This window comes from Taudactylus pleione, unplaced genomic scaffold (genome assembly GCF_031769625.1).
Source record: "Taudactylus pleione unplaced genomic scaffold, aTauple2 ptg000541l, whole genome shotgun sequence".
Taxonomy (NCBI): domain Eukaryota; kingdom Metazoa; phylum Chordata; class Amphibia; order Anura; family Myobatrachidae; genus Taudactylus; species Taudactylus pleione.
Window position 1 is genome coordinate 3548052 of NW_028284943.1, and position 11530 is coordinate 3559581.

At 39.4% G+C, this 11530-nt stretch overlaps 1 pseudogene; it reads right to left on the reverse strand.

Moving 5' to 3' along the window:
• Window positions 1-4288: 4288 nt before the first annotated feature.
• Window positions 4289-4407, reverse strand: LOC148500900 (5S ribosomal RNA; annotated as a pseudogene).
• Between the last annotated feature and the right edge of the window lie 7123 nt (window positions 4408-11530).

Consider the following 11530-nt stretch of genomic DNA (forward strand, 5'->3'; position numbering starts at 1 on the left):
CCAGAGATCTGACTGCCTTTCTGGTGGATGTTCTGGTGGTTCAGTGGACCTTTATGCTCCTGTACATCTTCCCTCCAATCTCTCTAATTACGACGGTCCTCTGCAAATTGAAGTTGGAAGGCGGCATGGGGATCCTAGTGGCTCCTGATTGGCCACGGAGAGCGTGGTACGCAGATCTACAGATCCTCTGACGCTCCTCTGTGTCTTCCACTGCAGCAAGATTTTCTGTCTCAGGTTCCAAGCTCTAATCCGGATCTGGCACGTCTTGCTTTGACTGGGTGGCTCTTGAGACATCCATCTTGAAAACTAAGGGGTTTTCCAGGTCAGTCATTAACACTATGCTCAATGCCGTAAGCCCTCTTCTGCTAGAATTTACCATCGGGTTTGGAGGACTTACTTTGACTGGTGTTCGGCTAGGAATTTTAACCCCAGGTCATTCCGACTCTCTCAAGTTCTCTCCTCTTTGCAGACTGGGCCGGATTTGGGTGGACTCCACCTTGCTTCACTTTAAGTGCAGGTTTTAGTTTCTTTGGCTCTCTTTCAGAGACAGATTGTGCTGTTGCTTGATGTTCGGACCTCTCTTCAAGGTGTCCTCCACATACAATCCCCATTTGTAACGCCAGTGGCTCCTTGGAATTTGTCTCTGGTTCTTAGGGCCCTTGAGTCTTCACCTTTTGAGCCCTTGAACATGGTGGACATTTTTTGCTTTACCTGGAAGACTGTCTTCCTCCTATCCAGAGCTGCTGCCTGACTGGTGTCAGACTTGGGCGCATTGTCCTGTCGCTCTCCATTTCTAATCTTTCACCAGGACAGACCTGTTCTTCAAACGCGACTAGGTTGCCTTCCTAAGGTTGTTTCAATCAATTTAGAAATTGTGGTTCCTTCTTTCTAGGTTCCGAATTCTTCTTCGGAGGAGGCCTCCTTAGAGTTCATGCAGGCCCTCCCGATTTATGTGGACAGGACAAAGGACCTGCATAGGACAGTATGACATTCACAAATGGGGTTGGCTGGCTACCAAGTAGTCGCTGGCCAGATGGATCCGTTTGACTATTCGCCATGCTTATGCTGCAGCGGACCTTCCTGCATCTTCCGTGGTGAGGGCTCTTTCAACCCGGTCGGTAGGAACTTTGTGGGCAGTGCGACGTGGTGCTTCTGCGGAGCAGCTGTGTAAGGCGGCTACGTGATCTTCGGCCAATACGTTCCTGAAGCTCTATTCCTTTGATACCTTCGCCACCCCTGATGTGACGTGTGAGCGAAGAGTCCTCAGTGCAGTCCAGGAGTGTCCCCTCCCTTAGGGGATTAGCTTTGGGATGCTCCAGCGTAGAGCCTGTGTCCCCTATGGAGGAAGAATAAATCATTTAAAATCCTTTGTTTTGATTCCATAGGGGACACAGGGCTCCCATCCTCAAGCACCTGGCTTGCGGGGCTTTGCTCTGCTTTCGGTTCTCTTGTTCACATTTCTTGTGTGTTTGGACCTGAGTGCGTGCCGGTCCTCCTTCTTGCTCCTTACCTTAGACTTGTTAACTTAACTGAGTTGCCTGTGACTGGGGGCTGGTTTCAGTGTATTTTATGTCGATCTGGCTTGTTTCATTGTATTTTATGAGAATGTGGCTTTTTTCACTGCTTTCTATATTGCTCTGGCTTTTTCTTTCATTGCAACAGTTACCTCTATGGTGAATGTGTGTGTGTGTGCTAACAGCGTGTATTACTGTGAAGTTAGAATACCGTGATGTTTTGAGGAACCCTCCCAGACTTGACACTGCATCAAGGTAAGAGCTGTGGTTCAGGGCTGGATTATAGGGAGGGCGAAGGGGGCAGTCGTCCCGGGGCCCCCACACGTAAGGGGCCCCCACACACTGCCCAGTCGCTGCTGCTACTAACACCATTTAGTCTCCAGCGCCTGCGCCGCTATTGTCCGTCGGCGGCTCAGCTGTTCCCAATCCCTAACAGCAGCCGCCGAGGAGCTTCCTACAGTCAGAGTCTCGCGAGATTTGACGTCATCATCTCGCGAGACTCTGACTGTAGGAAGCTCCTCGGTGGCCGCAGTCAGTGACAGACAGAGGGAGCCGAGGCTCCAACATAAAGAAGAGTTGAGTCGACTTGACTCAGGTCCCCATTGTTCCCTCTTGGTGCACCTCAGCGGTGCAGAGCGCTGACATGCAGGTACTGTAGCCCTTAGTTTGTGTGTGTGTGTGTGTATGTATTGTATATATATATGTATGTATATATATATATATATATATATATATACATACACACATACAGTATATATGGCTGTATATACATTATATATAGCTATATGTACAGTGTGTATATACTCACACACATAATGTGTGTATATATATATATATATATATAAATATACCATAAATGTGTCGGCTCCACCTTAAAGTTTTCTAGAAGATCAAATACACAAGAACCATATAAAATACGTACTCCCTTAGTGTAAAAGGTGTCAGCTAAAACCAAACGTAAAAGGACTTTTGGATGAGCCCTATTTTAAAATGTTGCAAATGTGTTAGGTGACCAGCGACTTACGTATATAGTGAAAGTGTGTAAACATAAACCAGTGAATATACCATACACAGTGTAAACTATATAATCACAATTTATTGTTATACATTTTAAAAGGGTATATATATCTCTCTAAATCCTGTGCCTGCAAGCACAGATGATTCAAAACATTAGGTTTCCACAATGTGCAGAAGAGTGCTAATAAATATTTAAGATGACGTTATAAAATACATTTCATACTTATAAATACATCTTAAAAACAATAGGAGTATATATATTTAAATATTTAAAAAGCCAATAAACACAAAGGGATCAGTGGATAAAACCAAGTAAAAGAGAATATTTAAAAAAATTCTTTAAAAAAGTACAAAGCTTTTTTTAAGAATACAAATAGGAAATTTCTGCAAAAAGTGCTTATCTGTGTAGTTCATTCAGTCATAAAGGCAGCTATCCCAACGCGTTTCATCCATAAGACTTCATCAAGGGGATACTTTAGTGGGGTATTCTCCTATTTATACCCCTACACCAGCTTGTTAGAGATCAGGGGACCGCATCACTTCCTGTCTAGCAAATAAGGAAGTTCTAGTCAAATTCAACTTTTTATATGCTTCCAGCCATGATTTATATCAATAATGTAATATTCTATATTGTTTTTGGACTTTCCATGTATCAGAAAAAATGTATATATATATATAAACCAAATGCATATCGTGCACAGGCGACTTCCGCCCTTTTCTCCTGTGTACTTCCGCCCTTAAAGTTTCCCTCATGTGTAATCAAGTCCCATATGAGAGGGGGACACGTGCTCACTGGCCGCGTCATATCCGGGCATGTGGTTTCCCTTCCAATGGCACTTGTTGCTCGCGTCTTCACCGCGCTGCCACTTCCGCCCTTCTCTGGAGTAGTACTCATGCCGACTCCGCGTCATCACTTCCGCCCTTCGTAGCATCATGCTCCTGGCTTAATATGCATCTCCTACAGCACCGGGTGATGTCATCAAGTTCATGTTGCCCATTCGTCGTGCGGCATCATGTGAACTGTAAAAGGCTGCAATTCCGCCCTATTGCCAGTATAGTTCTTCTTCTTCGTACAGCAATCTAATAGCTTAAAAGATATTAATATACATTAGACTTCATTACCACTTAGAGTGTATGTAGCCAATATGGGATAATAAATATAATAATAATGAGATATATATATATCGTTGTGTCAAAAATGTAGGGTGTGAATGTGGACAAATACTATTTATGCAGGTCTTAAAATACCAAAGGATGGTGTTGACTAGGACAATTTAACTATTTGCTAAGCTCATGTTCAAGACTAATGTTCTCAAAATTCAGATTTGTTGTGACTATATTATAGAAAACCTGAAAATAATGTATGAAGGTTCGCTAATACCATAAAAGGAGTAGTGAAAAAATAATGAAAAAAGCACATACATGGAAGTTCTATATATAGAAGGAGTTCCCTTATACCTTTTTTGAAATTGAATACTGTATAAAAATTATTAGACAAAATATTTAAAAAAAATTTTAAAGTTATGTGATGAATTGATTGAACTTGTAAAAAAATAAATAAATATATATCCATAGTCTAATAATGTCCGTAATGCTCCACAATTTGTAACTCCAGGTTGTTCAATAAATGGATAAATAAATAAATGAATAGATGAGATCTTCATTATTCTCCAAGTTTTTCTGACTCGTGCATGACCCATAGTCTTCAAAAAAGGGGGGGACTGAGTGGCTATTTAGTGCCCTACTGGGGATATCGTATACTACAACACTGGGTATTCCCAGGTGGTCTCCCATCCAAGTACTGACCCAGCCCAATTGTGCTTAGCTTCCAAGATCAGACGAGGTTGGGCGTCAGTACAATGGTAAGGTTGTAGATACTTAATAGATACCCACAGCTACCAACTCATCCTTTATAATAAGGGGGCAATTTCATAGCTTTCGTTAAAGCCATTTGGAGTCATAGTGTTTAGTTGGAAAATCCAAAACATCTCTCTCCGCGAGAGTTTCTTGCCCAGGTCTCCTCCTCTATCTCCCAGAGACACTTGTTCTATTGCTTTAAAGGTGCATTCCTCAGGGTTGGATCCATGGTGTGTGATGAAATGTCTAGAAACCGCATGTCCTTCGACTTTGTTCTTGATATTGTGGATATGTTCTTGAATCCTTATTTTAAGAGGTCTTTTTGTTTTCCCTACGTATTTTAAGCCACATGTGCATTCCAAAACATAGATGATTGAAGTAGAGTTGCAGTTCATAAAGTTTTTAATCTTGAATTCTCTTGAATCATTATAATTACAAAAAACTTTTCTTCGTGGATGAAGATACCTGCATATATTGCAGCGACCACACTTGTAACATCCTGGACAGAGAGGAAGAAAATCATTCTTTATCTTATTAGTGTCCCTAATCATACTTGGTGCAGGGTGTCTTTTAGATTTTTGCCCTTCTTGAAGAGAACAGTAGGCTTGGGAGGAAGGATGTCCTTGAGTACTGGATCCATAAGCAATAGATTCCAGTGCTTCTGGAAACATCCCTTGATCTTGTTCTCGTGTCCATTATATGTAGTCACAAAGGGTATAAAGTTCTCTTTGGTGGAGGTCTTCTTATATTTCAAAAGATCTTCTCTCTTTAGCCCTTTTGTTTTTTCTGCTGCCTTATTGAGGAGTTCCACTGGGTAATCTTTTTGCATGAATCTTTCAGTGTATATATTGATCTGGTCTTGACAATCATCTTCTCTGGTGCAGTTTCTCTTTATTCTATGAAATTGAGAATAAGGGATGTTGTTTTTCCATTTCTTGAGGTATCCACTCTTATAATGTAGGTAGCTATTAGTGTCCACCTCCTTGATGTAAGTTTTTGTAATAACTTTCCCTTCATCTTGGTCTAGTACTAGATCCAGAAATTCAATTGAAGTATCACTGAAGTGGGATGTAAATTTCAGATTCATATCATTAATTTCAATGTATTCTAAAAACTTTTTAAACTCCTCCTCTGATCCATTCCAAATGATCAGGATATCGCAATATATCTTTTGTACATAATTATTCTATTTTTATAAGGATTATTGTTGTAAATATGTTCCTTTTCCCAGTGTCCCATAAAAATATTAGCAAAACTAGGCGCAAAAACCGTACCCATTGCAGTACCACATACTTGATGATAAAACACATCTAAAAATTTAAAATAATTGTGTTTAAGTATAAAAGTCATAATATCACATAAAAATTCACAGTGTGTGGTCTCCATTAGTTCATCATCCTCCATGACCAATCTACATGCGTTTACACCTTTAGAATGTTCGATACAGGTATAAAGAGCTTGTACGTCAATAGTGATCCATTTGTATGTGTTTTTCCATTCAATTGTTTCCAAGTGTTGAAGAAGTTCGTGGTATCTTTCAAATACGAATCCAATTTAACCACGTATTTTTGCAGGAAGATGTCTACATATTCTGAAAGGTGAGAGGTTAAAGAATCTATACCTGCTACAATGGGTCTTCCTGGGGGATTTACCAAAGACTTGTGGATTTTGGGTAAGAAGTAGAATATGGGGGTGATGGGGTTGGTTGTCATCAGGTACTGGTATTCTTCTTTACAAAGGGTTCCATCCCGTAGACCTCGTAGAAGCAGTACTCTGAGTTCCTCCGTTAATTCTGCTAGAGGGTCCTGTTGCAGTATGACATAGGAGTTCTTATCTTCTAGTAATCTGCTGGTCTCCTTAAGATAGGCTTCTCTATCCATAATTACAACCCCTCCCCCTTTGTCAGCTTGTTTAATAATGATCTCTTTGTTACCCTGTAGTTCTTTAATAGTATGTTTTTCTAAATTCCCAAGATTCTGTTTCATCACCTTCTTCATATCTGAATCACATAGATCTCTTTTCACTTTTTCATAAAAAATCTCTATGTGGCTGCTTTTGGATTCCACGGGATAATAAGTAGATTTACCTTTTAATCCTGATTTAGACATTTGTTCATAGTTCTTAATAGGTGCTGCCTCTTTCCTAATAAAATGTCTCTTCAAGGTAAGATTTCTTACATACTTATTCAGGTCTATGAATACTTCAAATGTATTCATGTTTGAAGTGGGTGCAAAGTTGAGTCCTCTACTGAGTACTTTAATTTCTGGCTTTGTTAGAGTATGTCTGGAGAGATTGAAGATCCCTAGTGCTTTGAGGTCTATTGGAGAGTCCTTCTTTTGAACACCCTTCCTCCCGTTGCCCCGTTTTCCTCTCCGTCTCTTAATCTTCTTTTCAGGGGCGATGCTACTGTGGCTGTTTCTCTTAGAGTCGGATTTCCTGGGTCGTATACTGTGTTCATACCTGGTGATAAAAAAGGCTGTTCGGTGTCGCTTGTGGAGTCCATCCTTTCTAATGTTGAGAACCTGTTCCTAGTAGTGAAGATTGGGGATGGTCTTGAATTGCCACCCCTGAATTGTTTCGTGTTTCTTTGTGGTAATTGTTTCCAATGTTGATTAGTTGTTATGCGATCTGGACGTTGCATCTGGTTTGTAGTAGTGAATCTGCTCCATTGTTTAATTCTGTTAGTGGCGTAGTCCTGTTTATCTCTTAGAAATTTCTTTTCTTTGCCTTTAATGACTTGTTCTTCTATTTTCTCTAATTTCTTTGTAAGAACTTTCTCATTTGCCTTATAATTTTCTTCCGTTTTATATTCCTCAAGGCTCGTTTCTTTCATTTTGATTTGCTGTTCTACATCTTTTTTCTCGCATATGATCAACTGCATTAATTCCATTGAGCATTTATGCAGGATTTTATCCCATTTTTCAATGAACTCTGCTTTATCGAGTCCAAATGTTGGATTCTTCAAAATCCTAAGACCTCTTGGTATCCTATCCACTGATATATAGTGCTCAAGGCCTTTGATGTCCCACCAAGCTTTGATCTCTTTAGTCAAAAGCTTCTCCATGTCCCAAAAGAGATTGTCCAAGTTCTCTGTTTGTAGAACTGGGATGGGGACTGTACTGGTCTCATTAAAAATCTTCTGGCATAGGTCATTCCTTCTATTAGCTCTTTCATTAATTCTGAACATTTTATATATGTATATATAACAGGGGTTATGACCTTATTTTTCTGAGGGGCTGCCAAACCACAAAAACCAAAACGAGTAATTAACAAATATACCAAAAATGTGTCGGCGCCACCTTAAAGTTTTCTAGAAGATCAAATACACAAGAACCATATAAAATACGTACTCCCTTAGTGTAAAAGGTGTCAGCTAAAAGCAAACGTAAAAGGAATTTTTGAATGAGCCCTATTTTAAAATGTTGCAAATGTGTTAGGTGACCAGCGACTTACGTATATAGTGAAAGTGTGTAAACATAAACCAGTGAATATACCATACACAGTGTAAACTATATAATCACAATTTATTGTTATAAATTTTAAAAGGGTATATATCTCTCTCTAAATCCTGTGCATGCAAGCACAGATGATTCAAAACATTAGGTTTCCACAATGTGCAAAAGAGTGCTAATAAATATTTAAGATGATGTTATAAAATACATTTCATACTTATAAATACATCTTAAAAACAATAGGAGTATATATATTTAAATATTTAAAAAGCCAATAAACACAAAGGGATCAGTGGATAAAACCAAGTAAAAGAGAATATTTTAAAAAATTCTTTAAAAAAGTGCAACAAGCCACTTCCACATAAAATTCTTTGAAAAAGCCACTTCCACATAAAATACATTGAAAATAGATCCAAATAAAATACATTGAAAAAAGCCACTTCCACTTAAAATAAAATATAAAAAACAACCACAGCAGGGCCGGATTAAGGTCTGTGGGGGCCCCTGGGCAACAAACTTGTGGGGGCCTCTATGTAACATATATATATATATATATATACACACATATACACATACACACACAGTATATCTGCATATATAACTATACACACACACTCATATATAGGTGTTAATGTGTGTATATATACATATACTGTGTGTGTGTGTATATGTATATATATATATATATATATATATATATATGCACACTATATACATTTTACATATATATATATATATGCACACATCTTAAAAACAATAGGAGTATATATATTTAAATATTTAAAAAGCCAATAAACACAAAGGGATCAGTGGATAAAACCAAATAAAAGAGAATATTTTAAAAAATTCTTTCAAAAAGTGCAAAACTTTTTTTAAGAATACAAATAGGAAATTTCTGCAAAAAGTGCTTCTGTGTAGTTCATTCAGTCATAAAGGCAGCTATCCCAACGCATTTCATCCATAAGACTTCATCAAGGGGATACTAGTTTAGTGGGGTATTCTCCTATTTATACCCCTACACCAGCTCGTTAGAGATCAGGGGACCGCATCACTTCCTGTCTAGCAAATAAGGACGTTCTAGTCAAATTCAAGTGGAAGTGGCTTGTTGCAGTGTATTTTATGCTGAAGTGGCTCCTTGGAATTTGTCTCTGGTTCTAAGGTCCCTTCAGTCTTCACCTTTTGAGCTCTTGAACATGGTGGACATTTTTTGGTTTACCTGGAAGACTGTCTTCCTCCTCTCCAGAGCTGCTGCCCAACTGGTGTCAGACTTGGGCGCATTGTCCTGTCGCTCTCCATTTCTAATCTTTCACCAGGACAGACCTGTTCTTCAAACGCGACTAGGTTGCCTTCCTAAGATTGTTTCAATCAATTTAGAAATTGTGGTTCCTTCTTTCCAAGTTCCGAATTCTTCTCCGGAGCAGGCCTCCTTAGATTTCATGCGGGCCCTCCCGATTTATGTGGAGCCCTCCCGATTTATGTGGACAGGACAAAGGACCTGCGTAGGACAGTATGACATTCGCAAACGGGGTTGGCTGGCTACCAAGTAGTCGCTGGCCAGATGGATCCGTTTGACTATTCGCCACGCTTATACTGCAGCGGACCTTCCTGCATCTTCCGTGGTGAGGGCTCTTGCAACCCGGTTGGTAGGAACTTTGTGGGCAGTGTGACGTGGTGCTTCTGCGGAGCAGCTGTGTAAGGCGGCTACGTGATCTTCGGCCAATATGTTCCTGAAACTCTATTCCTTTGATACTTTCGCCACCCCTGATGTGGCTTTTGAGCGGAGTCCTCAGTGCAGTCCAGGAGTGTCCCCTCCCTTAGGGGATTAGCTTTGGGATGTTCCAGCGTAGAGTGTGTGCACGCTAACAGCGTGAATTACTGTGAAGTTAGAATACCGTGATGTTTTGAGGAACCCTCCTAGACTTGACATTGCATCAAGGTAAGAGCTGTGGTTGTTTTTTATATTTTATTTTATGTGGAAGTGGCTTTTTTCAATGTATTTTATTTGGATCTATTTTCAATGTGTTTTATGTGGAAGTGGCTTTTTCAATGAATTCTATGTGGAAGTGGCTTGTTGCAGTGTATTTTATGCTGAAGTGGCTTTTTATGTGCATTTTATGTGGCTCTGGCTGGTTTCAGTGTATTTTATGTTGATCTGGCTTTTTCTGTGTATTTTATGTGGATGTGGCTTTTTTATATGCAATAGTTTTGTTATGTCATATACATAATAGAATGATAATAGTCTGCTGAACTAATTTGATGATAATTTTTTGATTAGTGTATGACTGTACAATATTTTCTGTTTAATTGCAGAATATACCAAACTTTTTTAAATATGGAAAAAACATGGAAAAATAACTGTAAATACGAGGATGAACACAGAACATTCTTAGCATAATGGCAAAATTTATATTTTTTCATGGAACACAAAGGCAAACCCCTCTGTCTGATATGCCAGACTGCACTGACACACTTCAAGTCTTCAAATCTCCAGCGCCATTTCAACACACACCATGCTAACATTGATCAGGAATTTCCAAACGAGACTGAACCCCGATCGCACAAACTAAAAACTTTAAAAAGTCATATTGAAAAACAGACGCAATTGTTTCGCAAATTTACCAAGCATTCCCAGACAGTTACACATGCCTCGTATCACGTCGCTTGGAATATTGCCAGTGCCAAAAATCTTACAATGAGGGTAATTTTGTGAAAAAGTGTCTTACAGATGTAGTGTCCATATTGTGCCCAGAAAATGAAAATCTGAAAAAATGGTTTCAGACCTTCAACTCTCATGCCATACAATTGAGCATAGAATAGCTGAAATTAATGTTTCTATTGAATCCCAGTTAAATTCCGATCTACAGAAATGTGAGTACCTCAGTTTTGCACTAGATGAGTCTTGTGATGTACAGGACAAATCTCAGTTGGCAATATTTGTACGGACTATTCAAATGATTGTGTAATCAAAGAAGAACTTCTAGATATCATTCCAATAAAAGACCGAACCTGGGGCATTGATGTGAAAGAAATACTGATGGAGGCTTTATCAAAATCTAATTTGCCTTTATCAAAACTTACAGCAATAGCAACTGATGGGGTACCCTCCATGATTGGATCTGTGAATGGCCTTGTGGGGTAGTGCCGGGCTGATGAACGGTTCCCTGACTTCTGGACGTTTCACTGCATCATCCATCGGGAGCAACTGGTGTCTAAAATGTTACATTTGGATCACATAATGGATCCTGTCCTAAAAATAGTAAATTATATTCGCACACATGCTCTTAACCACAGACAATTCAGGAATCTCATTGCTGAGCTCGACCAAGGTTTTCCAGGTGACCTGCCGCTTCACTGTACTGTAAGGTGGCTTTCAAAAGGTAAAGTGTTATGTTTTTTTCAATCCTGTGAAGTTTTTCATGACGCGAAAGGAAAAGAACACCCTCTCAGACCCACAATGGGTTTTAGACCTGGCGTTTCTGGTGGACATGCTGCAGCATCTGGACAGACTCAACTTGGATCTTCAATAGAAGTTCAATATACTGCCTGACATGGTGCAAAGTTTATTTGCATTTGTCAACAAAGTCAAATTATTCAATGCGCAACATGAAAGGGGGGAACTAACACAATTCCGTCACTGTTAAAGGCAAGTGAACAAGCACCCGATATCTTAAAAAGTAGCACGACACGGTA